General features: G+C 47.3%; 1 protein-coding gene across 3 annotated transcripts in view; it reads left to right on the top strand.

The window, feature by feature from the left end:
- LINGO1 (leucine rich repeat and Ig domain containing 1) overlaps positions 1–15,392 on the top strand; it is a 481,986-nt gene that overhangs the window by 300,696 nt on the left and 165,898 nt on the right. For 2 of the 3 annotated variants that reach the window (XM_044980007.1, XM_044980006.1), the window contains exon 5: positions 11,349–11,434. The gene's annotated coding sequence lies outside the window, so the exon portion shown is untranslated. Of the gene's footprint in view, positions 1–10,037; positions 10,056–11,348; positions 11,435–15,392 lie in introns of those variants that run through there. The other variant, XM_044980008.1, reaches the window with a different exon arrangement.

The raw sequence follows: 15,392 nt of genomic DNA, 5'->3' as shown, positions 1-15,392 counted from the left end.
CGAGGCCTGTGGGGCTGAGGACGAGAAAGAGGGGAGACAGAATTGTGGATGCGCTTGCAGAATTATGCTTGTGCAACAAGTGTTACTTTAAACATATCAGCATTTCTGAGCTCCCTGGGATAGATAACCAAGGGCTGAGGAAAGAACTGAGGCTTTGAGCAGCTATGAATAAACATATGCAGTGCTTCAGCTGCAATTCTGTGAGGGGATCACTAATCAGTCTTTGTTCTGTTGGTTTAGTTATTTAGACCACTTGATGGTGCCCCTTAAGGGTACTAGCCAGGGGAGCGCAAAGGGGTGCAGCCTCCGAATTCCAAGGCAGCTGTGCTGTGGGTGGCACAGGCCGTCGGTTTGGGTGGCAGCTTGGGAATTCGATCAGATCCAAATCCCAGACAGTGGGTCTAAAATTAAGAGCATTTATTTTTACTTGTAAACGGCTGAGCAATTTGGCTTTTGTCTCCTCCTTTGCTGGTCGTTTGGAAAGGTCCCCCCACCTCCAGCCAGGGCTAACGAATGGATGTTTTGAAGGACAGAACTTATATCAGGGCTTTTCCTCCCTCTTGAAACTTATTTCTTCTGTAAGAGCAGCAAAGAGTCCTGTGGCACCTTATAGACTAACAGACGTATAGGAGCATGAGCTTTCGTGGGTGAATACCCACTTCGTCGGATATGAAGTGGGTATTCACCCACGAAAGCTCATGCTCCTATACTTCTGTTAATCTATAAGGTGCCACAGGACTCTTTGCTGCTTTTACAGATCCAGACTAACATGGCTACCCCTCTGATACTTCTTCTGTAAGATGTTTCTGCTATCTGAGTGCACTTGGATGAAAGGGGAGTCCCTGTGCTACGAGGGAGGCATCATAGTAGGGAATGGTGTAAACTCTGGGCATTAGGAAGCCGCCAGCAAGAGCAGTCCCAGTCTCTGCCCCAGGAATCACGGTAGGAAGGAATATAGCACGCTGCTGTGTGGGAGCTGCCAACTTTTCAGTCCCACCTGCCCCCAGAAAGAGTCATCTGGGGATAATTGTAGGGGCATTGATTGAGGAGGTTCAGAGCTGCTCCAAGTCCCAATCTCTCCCAGCAGGCGTCATTGTAGAGAACGGTGTAGGAGTGCTGTCTGGGAGCCCCCAGATAAGAACATCTCATTGTACTCCCCACACACTGCAGTTCTAGGAAGTGGCCTTTCAGCAGAAAAGGGATTTGAAATTTGGCCATAAATATTTGGTGTGGGTGGAAGATTGAAATGCAGGTCCCTGTTCACAGTCAGTTTCCCCACTTCTTCTAGAGCTGGATTAAATAAGTAAATAAATTCAACTTTTTAGCCCTTTAAAGTCATAGAATTGTAGAAATGAAAAACATAAAGCAGAGAAAGAAGTTGTTTCCCAGGTTTGAGTACTTTCCCCAGGCTCCTCCAGATGGAAGACAACCTTTCTTTGCTTTTTAAATACAGTTTTGCAGGCCATGCAGCTATCAAGCGCCCCTTTGGTTTATGCTGGATTTTACTTTGTAGGGTTATTATGGTATTTCTGGAGTCATTATGAGATGCACCCGAAAGCATCTCTGTACTCTGGACTGGAATGAGACCACGCAACTTTCCCTGCCCATTTGCACAATAAAGCACTAAAGAGGCCTGTTGAGTGAATGATTTGAGCTGTAAAATGTCCCCTGGATCCATATTTTAAAACTTTGCTAAATATATATGAGTTCATAAAGAAGCTAAGTCAATAATATGCCTGTAAAAAAACTCATTCAGTGTGTATGTGCACAATAGATTCTGTCAGCTGGGAGAAATATTCATTTAGCGCTATCACAAATTCCCCATGTGAGACTGAACAAGTTACTTCCCCGCTCCGTGCCTCAGTTTCCCCATCTGTAAAATGAGGGTAGCCCCTCTTTGTCTTACAGAAAAGCACCGTCTGCCTAAGGTATCTTCAAAATCATCCACTCATTTTGGATGCCTCAATTTTGGGATGTCTGATTTTGAGATGCAAGTCAAATGACAATGTAATGAACCCCCATAACCCCATTTGAAGTCAAGAGGAGCTGCAGGCCTAGGTGTTGGAGCACCCCCTGGCTTGGAGTGGTTTCCATCATATACAGGGTTCAATGGCTCTCAGCACAAATTGTCACAGCCCCTTGGAGACTCAGGCCCATCTTGGTTCAACTTGGGACCTCTAATCTGAGATATCCAAGATGATATCCCACTCTTGAAAACATAGGTCTTACTGATGCTGTTGAGTTCAATGGAGCTGCACCAATCACACCAGTTCAGGATCTGGTGCTCTGTCATCTTGCAAGGTTTCACTTATCAATGTTTGTGTTTCATTTTTAGATACTGGGGTAGACAGTGCTAAAGAAGAGGAAAGCACTGTTGTTAGATAGAGAGCACCCGAGGGTTTTTCTTTCTTTCTTCCTTTCTTTCTTAACAGTAAATGAAAAGACAAAAAAGGCAAAGCAAACCCACCCACACACATACAAACTACCTTATAAAAGCATTTATGGGCTATGGAAACCCAGGAAATAGAAAATGACATTGGGCTCATTCTCTGCCAATGGGTTTCTTTTTTCTCCCTCTGTGAACATTAAGTACCCCGTGCTGAGCAGAATGAGTGTCAATTCCTTTTAGTGCTGCAGTGTCCCCCCATTCTGCACACTCAGGTATTACAGCTTCTCCAGGCTTCTGTCAGGAAGTCCTTGACCTTCACCCCATCCTGTCTGCGCTGTACGACTCTAGGCACCAATGGGCTGAGTTGAGAGAGCTGGAACCTTGGACCTGCTATGCTTCAGCCAGACTCAGAACATGATTTGAACATCACTTGGGATGTGTGTGCGAACAAAGATACAATCCCATTATGCAGACGAGAGAATGAAGTTGTATGTCTCTCTCGTGGGGAAAAAGATACAATGGCTCTTGCCGTTTTTGTTATGCAAAAATACTAATGTATGTTGTGCAAAATTTTGCATTTATTACCTGCCATCCTGGAGACCGTGGACAGCTTCTCGGCTTCAGTTTTGGTTGCTAATTTTGTGTTATTGCATCCTGGCATTTATTTAAATCCAGGGAGCACTTGGTATTGAGTAAGTGTGAGAGTGGGTTCTGTACATATTATTGCAAGATGCTTCCTGTTTGGAGAGCTCTAAAGAGACAGCTACCCCTCTCCTCACTCACAGACACGCCTCAACTAATATAGGACTGATAAAGGGCCAGCGCCTCTGGTAAGAAGATTGCCGCCTCTCTGCTGAGGTTCAGAAGGCTGTCAGTTCAGTTCAGTCTGCTGGGTCTTGCTAGAACTCCCAAGCTAAGCATGCTTAGGACTGGTCAGTGTTTGGCTAGCCACTAGGAGATCTCCATGTGTAAGCGGTGGAATGGTCCCGCTATTGTGGGGAACTTTCCTGGCTTATACACTACCCCAGCGAAATGGGCTAGCGAAAGGATCTGAGTCCTTGCTCCCATTTTCTTTACCCAGAGACCTGTCTGACCTCAAGGGCTCCCCTTCCACTCTCCTGTCTGGCGGAGTCCTTGTAATCCCAATAAGGCTGGGCCCAGGAGTCCTGTAGTCTCAACCCCCAATCTTGTTGTGGTCCGTTAGGGCAGGGGCTAGCGTGTCCCCACTCCGGGGTGCTCTCTCTGCACTGGACACTTCCCTGACCCACTGATCATTGATACAGTTCAAAGCAAATACAATTTATTAAACAGCAATCAATTTAAAAAAATAAGGAAAATTAGAAAAGGTTAAAAGAAAACCTGTCACCTCACTCTGCGGCACAGGGACGTCACAACCAGCCATGGCTGGAATGTCAGGGCAATTCACAGCCTGTTCCTCACAAATCCCAGGCCTCCTGCCCAGGCCCTTGCTGTGCGGCAGGGATGCTGTGGGTCGGACACTTGCTCTGGCAGGGGCCACATACCATCAGGCTCTAGGTGGCAGGACCCTTCCCCCCAGTGTCACCACCCCACCCCACCCCACCCCCGTTGGGGTTACGATCCCCTACAAGTCCAGCCCTCTTGGCTGGGGGAATCTCCCTGTGCTGGGCCTGCTGCTCAGCGTCCCCCTCGCTCTCCCCAGCTGCTCACCGCACCTGGCTCCGGACTGCTCCAGCCCCAGCTCCAGCTCCACTCTGCCTCAGCACTGCTGCTGCTCTGCCTCCAGCTCCCTGGGCTGCTTCTCTGGCCCCTCTGGCTCTGGTTGCTGCAGCTCTGCTCCCAGCGCAGGTCTTCTCTGTGGGCTGCTTCTGTGACTCTGCTCCCCCTGGGCTGCTTCTCTGGTTCTCTCTGGCCGGCATGGCTCTGCTCCCCAGCTCATTTCGGGCCTCTGCTTTCTCCTTAGCTCAGCCCCACTCTGTCTGGCCCAGGCAATTCCAGCTCACAAGGAGGCCAAGACCTCCCCGGTCTGCTGACTCCCTAATTAGCCTGCCCGCCCTGTCAGTCAGGCTGACCTGGAGCATTGGCCTCTCCCCATTGTTCCTGGGGACTGTCAGTTTCAGGGTCCTGATTTCCCATCGACCCTTCCCCTTTCTTTTGGTACTGGGAGCTAGCCAACCAAAAAAACCCACTGAGTTTTAGTAAGGGGCCAACAGTCCCCTTACACATGCAGGGCATAGGGTGCTGCAGGACTGACGGGGCAGTCTCTCTTTCTGTCCTTTCCATTCCTTGTCCTTGGATTCAGCACTGATGCAAGGAAGTTAAATCCTAGTGAGGAAAATAGAAAGGAGCATAAACTCTGGCAAATTAAATGTAAAAATATAATTAGGAAGGCCAAAAAAGAATTTGAAGAACAGCTAGCCAAAGACTCAAAAAGTAATAGCAAAAAAAAAAAAATTTAAGTACATCAGAAGCAGGAAGCCTGCTAAACAACCAGTGAGGCCACTGGTCGATCGAGATGCTAAAGGAGCACTCAAGGACGATAAGGCCGTTATGGAGAAACTAAATGAATTCTTTGCATTGGTCTTCATGGCTGAGGATGTGAGAGAGATTCCCAAACCTGGACCATTCTTTTTAGGTGGCAAACCTGAGGAACTGTCCCAGACTGAGGTGTCATTAGAGGAGGTTTTGGAACAAATTGATAAACTAAACAGTAATAAGTCACCAGGACCGGATGGTATTTACCCAAGACTTCTGAAGGAACTCAAATATGAAATTGCAGAACTACTAAATGTAGTCTGTAACCTATCATTTAAATCAGCTTCTGTACTAAATGACTGGAGGATAGCTAATGTGATGCTAATTTTTAAAAAGGGCTCCAGAGATGATCCAGACAATTACAGACTGGTAAGCCTGACTTCGATACTGGGAAAACTGGTTGAAACTATAATAAAGAACAAAATTGTCAGACACATAGATGAACATAATTTGTTGGGGAAGAGTCAACAGGGTTATTGTAAAGGGAAATCATGCCTCACCAATCTACTAGAATTCTTTGAAGGGTCAACAAGCATGTGGACAAAGGGGATCCAGTGGATATAGTGTACTTAGATTTTCAGAAAGCTTTTGACAAGGTCCCTCACCAAAGGCTCTTAAGCAAAGTAAGTAATCATGGGTTAAGAGGGAAGGTCCTCTCATGGATTTGTAACTGGTTAAAATATAGGGAACAAAGGGTAGGAATAAATAGTCTGTTTTCAAAATGGAAAGAGTTAAATAGTGGTGTCCCCCAAGGGTCTGTACTGGGCCCAGTCCTATTCAACATATTCATAAATGATCTGGAAAAAGGGGTAAACAGTGAGGTGGCTAAATTTACAGATGATACAAAATTGCTCAAGATAGTTAAGTGCCCAGCAGACTGCGAAGAGCTACAAAAGGATCTCTCAAAACTGGGTGACTGGGCAACAAAATGGCAGATGAAATTCAATGTTGATAAATGCAAAGTAATGCACACTGGAAAACATAATCCCAACTATACATATAAAATGATGGGGTCTAAATTAGCTGTTACAACTCAAGAAAGAGATCTTGGAGACATCGTGGATAGTTCTCTGAAAACATCCACTCAATGTGCAGCAGTCAAAAAAGTGAACAGAATGTTGAGAATCATTAAGAAAAAGATAAATAAATAAGACAGAAAATATCATGTTACCACTATATAAATCCATGGTACGCCCACATCTTGAATACTGCATGCAGATGTGGTCACCTCATCTCAAAAAAGGTATCTTGGAATTGGAAAAGGTTCAGAAAAGCAGGGATTTGGAGCAATCACATTTTTTGAATTGCTCCGCTCCGGCTCCGCTCCAACTCCAGGCAAAAACCTACTGGTCCATGCTCCAGCTCCGGGCTCTGCTCCAAAGCCCTGCAGAAAAGGGCAACAAAAATGATTGGGGTACGGAATGGCTGCCATATAAGGGAGATATTAATAAGACTGGGATTTTTCAGCTTGGAAAAGAGACAACTAAGGGGGGATATGATTGAAGTCTATAAAATCATGACGGGTGTGAAGAAAGTAAATAAGGAAGTTTTATTTACTCATTCTCATAACACAAGAACTAGGGGTCACCAAATGAAATTAATAGGCAACAGGTTTAAAACAAACAAAAGGAAATATTTTTTTACACAACGCACAGTCAGCCGATGGAACTCCTTGCCAGAGGATGTTGTGAAGGCCAAGACTATAACAGGGTTCAAAAAAGAACTAGATAAGTTCATGGAGGAGAGGTCCATCAATGGCTATTAGCCAGGATGGGCAGGGATAGTATCCCTAGCCTCTGTTTGCCAGAAGCTGGGAATGGGCGACAGGGGATGGATCACTTAGTAATTACCTGTTCTGTTCATTCCCTCTGGGGCACCTGGCATTGGCCGCGGTCGGAAGACAGGATACTGGGCTAGATGGACGTTTGGTCTGACCCTGTATGGCCGTTCTTATGTCAGTCCTGGGAACTGAAGTGCCGTGGTACAGCACAGGCAGTGACACTGCAGCCTTGCCTTTGAGCTGAGAGGGGAGTTCAGTGTCTAGGCCCATCTACTGTACTCCTTGGTCTCACTCTGCTGAGGCTGGCAGCAGCGATGTGGACACGTGCCTCTAGGAACGGTGCTGACAGCAATGTGTGCTAACAGCCTACACGGCCAGCATCAGATGCTCCTGACATTTGGTCTCTACCAACCTGGGCTGGATCTGAGCCCATTTCCCAGTGGTGAGTGGTCTGGCTGCATCTCATCAGTGTTCTGAGCCATACGGTCCCATATCCTACCTCCGTGGGTTTTTCCAAACACCTCCATCTGTCACTGACCAGCTTAAAGGGAAAGACTCTTTCCCAGCTCACCACTGCCATCAATGGCCATGTACAGGCTCAGGACCCTAGCCTGCAAGGCGCAGAACACCCCCAACTCCTACTGGTGCTGGAGAACATATCAATACAAGCTTCCACAGGAGGCTCCCCCCTCGACTCCTTTGCACTAAGAGCCTTCCCAAGAGTTATCCAGTTGCATCCTGGCACCGGAGAGCCACCACCGAATGCTTTTAATCTCTAGTCTCCAAACTCTGCTAAGCTCACGAGCCTGCTGCAAAGATGCTTTTTAATGAGCTGGAAGGGCTGTGTCCTCCCTGACTGCGCCCATGACACTGAGCAATTAAAATACAAGCTATAACTAGGGTGAAACGAGGGAAAACGGGAGGGAAACAACATTTTTGTCACAGTCATTTACTGGACTGGAGCTGCCCATGTCATGCAGGCCGTAATCTTTGCTCTTAGTTGGACCCAGACCAAGGAGTTCCAGGGTTGAGTTCACTGAAGGGTCATTGTTACACTGCTCCTGTCTTTGTCAGTGCACTGAGCCTGCTGGCTGCTCGCTTTCCAGATTCTCTCTGTCCATCCATCCATCATTCGCTCCTGCCCCCGGCCCCTTGACATTGCTCCTTTGGGACAGAAGGGCAGGAACAGCCCCACAGAACACCCCCAGGGTAAGGCAGCTCCCTGGCTGGCACAGAGTTGAGGGAATGGGGGAATACAGAATATGGGGTATGTTGGGAGTAGAGAAGAGATGGGAGTGGTGATCACCAGGGCTGCTGCACCCTAGCCACTCTCTGTGCCATAGGGGACCATGGAAGTGGGGCATAAGTTAGGGCAGTCATGAAGCTGCCCTGAATTACACCAGCAGCTGGGCAGGCCTGTGGCACAAAGGTGGCTTGAAACAGCTGTGTCCCACCTCTGCCTGCCTTGCACTGCGGTACCAGCACAGGGTAACAGGATCAGGCCCAAGGTACATTACACTCCTTAACTGCAACGCTCTTCTTCTTGGGTTTGGCTTAACAGCAGCCATTAGGCAGCAGAGATGAGGCCTGGGCCCATTTGTGTATCTGGGAGCTTAACAGCTCTGCTTCAGGCTGAAGGGGAAACTGCACAGAGAAACCCACAGGGGAGAGGTGATGCTGGGCATTGCAGGCTCTAGGCATGCTGCCCCTGGGAGGGGGCAGGCAGGCTGTGCAAGATCGCATCCTGATCAGAGTGAAAGAAGGGGCTCTGGACTGGACTGGCTATGCAGCTCCCCCACTCCCTTCGTTTCTCCTCCCTTTCATCCTCCACTGCCTCCCTGTCTCATACTTTCCTTTGGATTCCCTTCTCTTGGCAACTTCTCCCATCACCACTTTTTTCTTCCTTCCTCTCATATTCCCCTATCCCCCATTCTCACCTCCCTTCTTTGGGACTCTTCCACTCCCCAGTTTTGCACCTTCCTTCCTTTCTTTCCAGCACTCTCTCATTCCTCCTTTCTTCCCACCTCTCTCCCTTTCATTTCCTCTAGCCTGCCTTTCAAAAGGAAAAAAACCCAGACAGGAACTGAACCAGCCCAATTTAGCACCGCTGGGGTTGAAAGTTTATCATCTGTGATTGAAGTATCTGCACTGAGGCCTTGATGTGCCACCTGTGTGCGATTTTGAATTCGAGTGTGCATGCTTCCTGCAACTCATGGAGGTTCGCACAAGCTGTGTTTCAATTTATATCTCTGTCTATATATTTTTAAGGCCGCAGCTAATGTTGATTTAGTAACTCAAGTGCTGGAATTTCATCATGCCAGGGAAAATGCATTAAAGAAGACACTGTAGTTATTTAACTCCAAATGTAGGTCCTGGTCTATGAGGTGTATTTGTGCTTTAAGAACTGATCTGGGAGAAGATACATACTGAAGAACATTTGCACTGGGGTGATGGTTGGGGTTGAGAAGAAGCACTGAGGATATGAGTAGGCTTTTCCCAAGTCCCCTGAGAGTACCCTCTCTGCTCCCCAAACCCTTTCCTTGGTGGCCCCATCAGTTTCATTCAGTGCTTTACAAAGCTCACACAGAGAAATGCGGTCTGGGCATAGCCTTGGAGACTCCTACAGCTGTGTGTGCACTGGAGCACAGCTTGGAAAGCATTCATATCAGTGCCAGGTGAACCCCAAATGGTTGGATGTTTCAGTCATTTATTAGGGAAACCCCCAAAGTAAGATGCTTAGCCCAACCTCTCAGGGCTGCAGACCTGAGCTAGGAGTCTTACACCAACAAACTTCCTTGGGAGACCTCAGGTGACCGCTGACTCTGGTCAGGCTTCACATGGACTTTTCTCAGGAGCTTTAGCCTTTCTGGGGCTGGATTGGAAGAAGGAATTGCAGGAGCAAATGAATAGAAGCATCACAGATAGGCTGGACCCATCTGCCCTTAAAGGGGCCAGTCCCTCCCATGGCATAGTTAGCTCACCTCCCCAGGTGGGGCAAATGAAGGTCATGTGACCCAAACAGGCCTTCTGGGGAAGAGATAAGAGCAGAGATGTGGCAAAGCTTGGGGAGGTTTGGGTAAGAAGTACTGGGAGTGGTGGCAGGAGCTAGAGCAGGGAGATAGACTTTCAGAGAGGAGGAGCCTGGTCCAGCCAGAGACAGGGAAGAAGACTCTTAGTTCTGTTTGGTTTGGGTTACTAGGGGGGAGACATCTTTGAGTTCTGTGCTTGAAAGGCTTTGTTGTCAGCCTGCATGAGCTGGCAGAGGGTAAGGCAAAGGGACTAGGCAAAGAGTTTATTGAGGAGCCCTGAGAAGGGGAAACTGAAGTAGTGTTGCTGTGGAGCCACCCCGTGCCAGGAGGGAGCACTCTGGAGGTGGCTGCCCTGTTACAATAAGAAATAATATTTAGGAACATGTATCTGAACATTTACACCAAATGTATCAAGACTGGTTTAGTTAGGGCTGAATTTGGGACAGAATTTCAGGTTGGGTCATACTGGCTCCAAAGCAGTTTGCCCAGCTCTGTCTCTAAAGCACATAGGAGAGTGGAGCCCAGAGTGCAGCATAAAACTCTCCCTTAACTGGAGCTTTCTGGGTTCTTGGCTCAGAACCAGAGCTTTACACACCCCTCTTGAACTCTGTGTGCTATGGCTGCAGCAAAGTATCCAGCTTTGTGCCTGGGGATCTCCAGTGGTTCCAGCTCATGGGGCTTTCATGCCAGCCTTTTACCTGGTGTTGTCACCTGGATTATGCCCCTCCCCCAAACCTTATGGCTCAAGCAAACTCAAAATTACAAAGCCACACTCAGTGGAAGCCCCTGAGTTTAACTTGGTTTAGGTGCAAACTCAAAAATTGGTCCTTGTTCTCTGGGATGGTTTATGGGGCACAGGGAGCACTGGGTGAGCTGAGCTGCCTTGTATCTGTAATGACGCTTGTAGGCAGGCAAGTTTCATGTGGTTTAGGACTTTGCAAAGCTCGCTAGCACTGTTTGCAAAAGAGGGGGACTCCCCTTATGCCTGACTGTCTAAGCAGGGAGGATACCCTCCTTGCTCCAGTGTTTTCTATGGGAAAGGAGGCCCCAATGTTGTTTCCAAGAGGATTCACACATGCTCAAGGTCCCTACAGGAAGGACAGTTCTTAATGTTTAAATACAGTGAAACCTGGGCAAGAAATTGCCCTTATTGCACAATTGCCTATTTTAAGAGATCACCCCAAAGTATACTGGGCCAAACCTGCCTGAGGTGTAACTCCGCAGAGGAGGTGACTTTGCCCCACTGAGTACTATTCTGCTCCACCTGGATTAGGAAATTACTTCCATTAAGTAACTGCTTCTGGTTGGTCATTGGAGTGGTCCCTTAAGACAGCCTCAGCTGTAATATATTTGCCATTTTATTTCTCACTCAGCTCCCTGATCCTGTGTCTTTCTATGTCCCTGTTTTTCTTCCCATACAGCCCTATTTCTAGCTTTCAAATATCAGCCTGGGTGAAGCTTATATTCAGTTCAACTCATGTTTGGTGAGGGGAGGGGAAAGTTATTTGAAACCTTTTTAACTTTCCTGGTGCTTAACCTCACAGTCTAATTTCCCTTTAACAGCAGAAGCAAAGTGTCTCTCTCGCTCCTGTTAAATGCAAGGCAAGCTCTGATTGTGATATCATTTCCTTCTCAGTGCATGACTGGAAAGCAAAGGAGAGGACGACGCCCATTGAGCTTCTGGCAGCCAATTGGCCTGCATCCTGACACCATCTGACTTGGGTAAGTGGGGGGGTTGCCTCCTGACACTATTGTGTTGCAGAATGTATAAAGCTCAATGATCTGTTGCTAGACACAAACGTGGGCTTGTCTGTGTTGCCGTAAACTGGGTAGCTTGCGTTGAGGAAATGTAGAGTTTTTCGGGAGGAATGCGGAAAATTCCATCCTTTTGGCTGAGGGTGGGAAGCTGCTCCTCATATATTTCACCATAAGTGGGGGTTCCTGGGAAGATGCCATCAGGCTTAGTTGGGATGGACCTCCAATGTGTCTGATATTTGGACAACTCCTTGAAACATACAATCATTACGATCTGGTTATACTGCATATTGGGGGGAACTTTCTAATGATAAAGATAGTTAAGTACTGGAGCAGGTTTCCAAGGGAGGTTGTGGAATCCCCATCACTGGAGATTTTTAACAGGTTAGACAAACACCTGTCAGGAATGATCTAGGTGTACTTAATCCTGCCTCAGAGAGCTGGACTAGATGACCTCTTGAGGTTCTTTCCAGCCCTACATTTTTATGATTCTGTCCTATCACCTGTAGGTTATTCCTCCATCATTAAACAAGATTGGTTCTCTATAAGGTATATATTATGCTGATCACAGAAACAGCTGCCCGCTGACTGAGTTAAGTGTAGATCCCCCTCCACTGTCATGCAGGGGATGTTGGCCAGACAAGCTCTTAATTCTGTCTGAGGGCAAGCAACAGTGCCCTCAAATGACTGTGCTTTGTGAGATGTCTCTATTACAGTCACACGACGTCGTGACGACTCAGCCTGCTTCCCAGCTCTCTCTAGGACAGTCGAAAGAGACAGGAGCAGGTTTTGGCTTGTACTATACATACAAAATCCTAGACTAAAATCTGTGAACTGTCAGTTTGATATAGGCAACGCGTGAGACAGCAAACATCAGAGCTGACTGGGCTTAGGCAATTTCCCAGCACGACAGTCCTCTGGAGAGAACAAAGAGATCTTTCAATGCAGAATGGAATTTAGTTTCCTAATGAAAAAAAAATCAGGATGATTCAGGCATCTCTTTGCATAGAGCTGGGGGAAAAAATAATTCAGGTTGGATCTGCACTAATCTGGTGTGAGCTGGTGGGAAGCGTTCTGATCTGCTTTTGAAGGCAGAGCTGTATCTATACCGTGGGTTAGCCAGTGAGGAACCATCTGCTTAGGGCTGCTTCGGAAGAGGAACCGTGTTTCTAACCTGGTGCTGGCTGGCAGGCAGTGTCCTTCCTCTGGGTCTGTTTTAGAAAGGAGGGAACGTGAACAATGAACTGGCACTGGCTGGCAGGTTTGTCACACGTTTTTTGGGTTTTTTCCCCCCTTCTTCCCCCACGTTCTTTGCTCAGAGCAAAGGGCAGGCTTCATTGATCCACCCACTGCAGGCAAAATGGGAACACATCCGAGGACTCCTCGTGCCCCACCACACACTCATGTGGATGGCTCCATGCTGTCTTTGAGGTTTCCTTCGTCGTCCTCTATTCTATACCATTGTAGCATCTAGAGTCCAGGTGCTGAATAAGCACATAGAAAGGGACAGTCCCTGCCAAGAAAAAGTCTAAAGAGAGGAGACAAAGGGAATATTATCAACCATATTCTACAGAAGATGAAAATGAAGGACAAGTGTTTGGGGTTTTCAGTGAGAGCTAGGGAAGCGAACATCTTGGCAAACCCCAGTTGTATGGATTAAGTGATTTACCCAATCAGAGTCAGAAATTGAACCCAAATGCTCATATCCCAGTCGAGAGCCTTGCCCACAAGGCCATCCTTCCTCCCTATTGCTGTGTGCTCTGCTTCCTCTCTAAATGGACTAAGATGTGACATATGGTTTGGACTGCCCTAAAGCAGGGGCCCAACTCCATGTGTGTTTGTGGGGTGAGCTGGCAGATATATATCTGTGTGTGGCTCCTTCAGAGCACTGGGTAGGGAAGCTGGGTGTGGGGGGGAGGGAGATGGTTACCTGTCTGGACAGGGGAAACGAAAGCCCCTTGGGCGTGTTGGTGACCATCTTCGTGGCTCAGGGCAGAGACTGACCAATGTGGTCTTGCTCAGTTTCTGGTCCCTCGGGTGCTCTTTTCTACATTAAATCTGTCCTGTGGCTGGGAGCTGCAAACTATATTCAGCATCAACATGCTGGGACGAAGAGAAATGATCAGCCGTCACCCTCACACTTCATCATTATGATAACGTTAACAGAAGGCTGATTACTGGGATCATTTGTCAGCAGGCACATGCGTCTACTAATCCCAGATCGCAACAAGATGTGCCACTGCCTTGGCATCATGCCCAATGTATAAGGGGAACTCCACAATGGGAGAGGTTGAGGGAGAGGGTGAATATCCATCCAGCAGTACAGAACGAGAAAAACATGCATATGAACTAGCATGTAGAGGACTTGGGTTGGCATATGGCAGTCGTCATATTTTATCATACTGGTGACTTAGGATTTGGATCACCAACAGAGCCCTGCTCTGGTAGAGCCCTTTGGCTGCTCAAGGTTGCAGTCTGCTGTAATGAGATGCACTGTCCCTTCAGCAGAAAGGGGGTGGCTGAAGATAAATGCACAGTGCAAAGAAGCCCACAAAATTTGCACAGGCACTACATTATCCTTTTACCCCAAAAGAGGGAATCCTGCAGGCTGGGTTTTTTTGGAATGCCAAGGAGCGAATGAACATATGGATGGAATTTCCTTCTCAATCCAGTAGAGAATGGCTTCTCCCTGTCTGGGTTGGAGTGAATGTGGACTGATAGTTCTGCATGAAGCCCAGTAGAACTGGTCAAGATTTTTTTTTATCAAAACACTTTTTCAAACAAAACAATATTTGTTTGTTTTACTAAAATGAAAAATTTCAATTTTGGTCCAAAATTTTCCAATTGTTGTATGAAAAAAATGAACACTGACGTTTTGGTTCTATGTTTTGGGGTTTTGTATCTTTTTTTGTTAGTTGGTTTTTGAATACTGAGCACTTTTACCAAACTGAAAACTTTTACCAAAAATGGTTTTCAAAAACAAGTTTTTCAGTTTCAGTTTTTCATTGAGGGAGGGAACAAAACAATTATTTGTCAATAAAAATTTCAAGAAAAATATTTGGCAGTTTTCAACTGTGCTGTGTGGAGCAAATTAATATATCACATAGAGCATGACTAGATTGCTGGAAGATGGCAACCGAATGGTTCCCATCCATCCAATCTCTGCCTGGGGATGACTTGGTCTCTTCCATGTTATTTGAATAGCTCCATCAGCAAGTGAGTTTCATGTAGCTAATGTGGCAGGTGATACCACAGCCACACTCGTAATCTGTTACCAAACACTTCTGGAATTCAGCCCCAGAGACCACAGAGGCATACAGGCTGCTGCCCTCCATGCTCCTCTCACACGCACACGGACTGCCATGCAAACGTGAATGCAGAGTGACATGCGCACAAGCATCCATCCTTTTTGCTCAGAGGCATATGTTTGATCACAAATCACCCCCGAGCCTCCTACTGCTGTAGCTCAGCTGAGTGGTTAAGGGGTGCGTGCCCCCCTCTCCACCACCAAGGCACATGTTAAATCTCACTCCTCACACCCCTGTCAGAGCTGCCTACAGGCAGGACCCAGCAGCAGTGCCACACAGTGTTCCCTCCCTATCCTAACACAGCTGCTTTTTGGACATCTTTTCCTCATCCAATGGGAGGAGAGGTGTCTGAGCATGGGATCTCAGAGCCAGATCCTCAGCCGGTGTGAATTACCTCAGCTGTGCTAACTTAGTGGGACTACACTGGTTCACACCAGCTGAGTATCTGGCCCACAAATGTCAAATGAAAATGAGGGTCTCAAAGGGCTTTACAAGTGTCAATGTATTAAGCCCTTCACAATGCCCAGTGAGGTGAGTGATGTCCCCATTGGAGAGATGGGGAAAGTGAGGCACGGGAGCCAGTCACTGACTTGCCCAGCAAGTCAGGAGCAGAGCCA

The sequence above is a fragment of the Mauremys mutica genome, chromosome 11 (genome assembly GCF_020497125.1).
Source record: "Mauremys mutica isolate MM-2020 ecotype Southern chromosome 11, ASM2049712v1, whole genome shotgun sequence".
In the NCBI taxonomy this organism is placed as follows: Eukaryota; Metazoa; Chordata; order Testudines; family Geoemydidae; genus Mauremys; species Mauremys mutica.
Note: the sequence above shows the minus strand (reverse complement) of the source record. Positions and strands in the feature narration are given on the sequence as shown.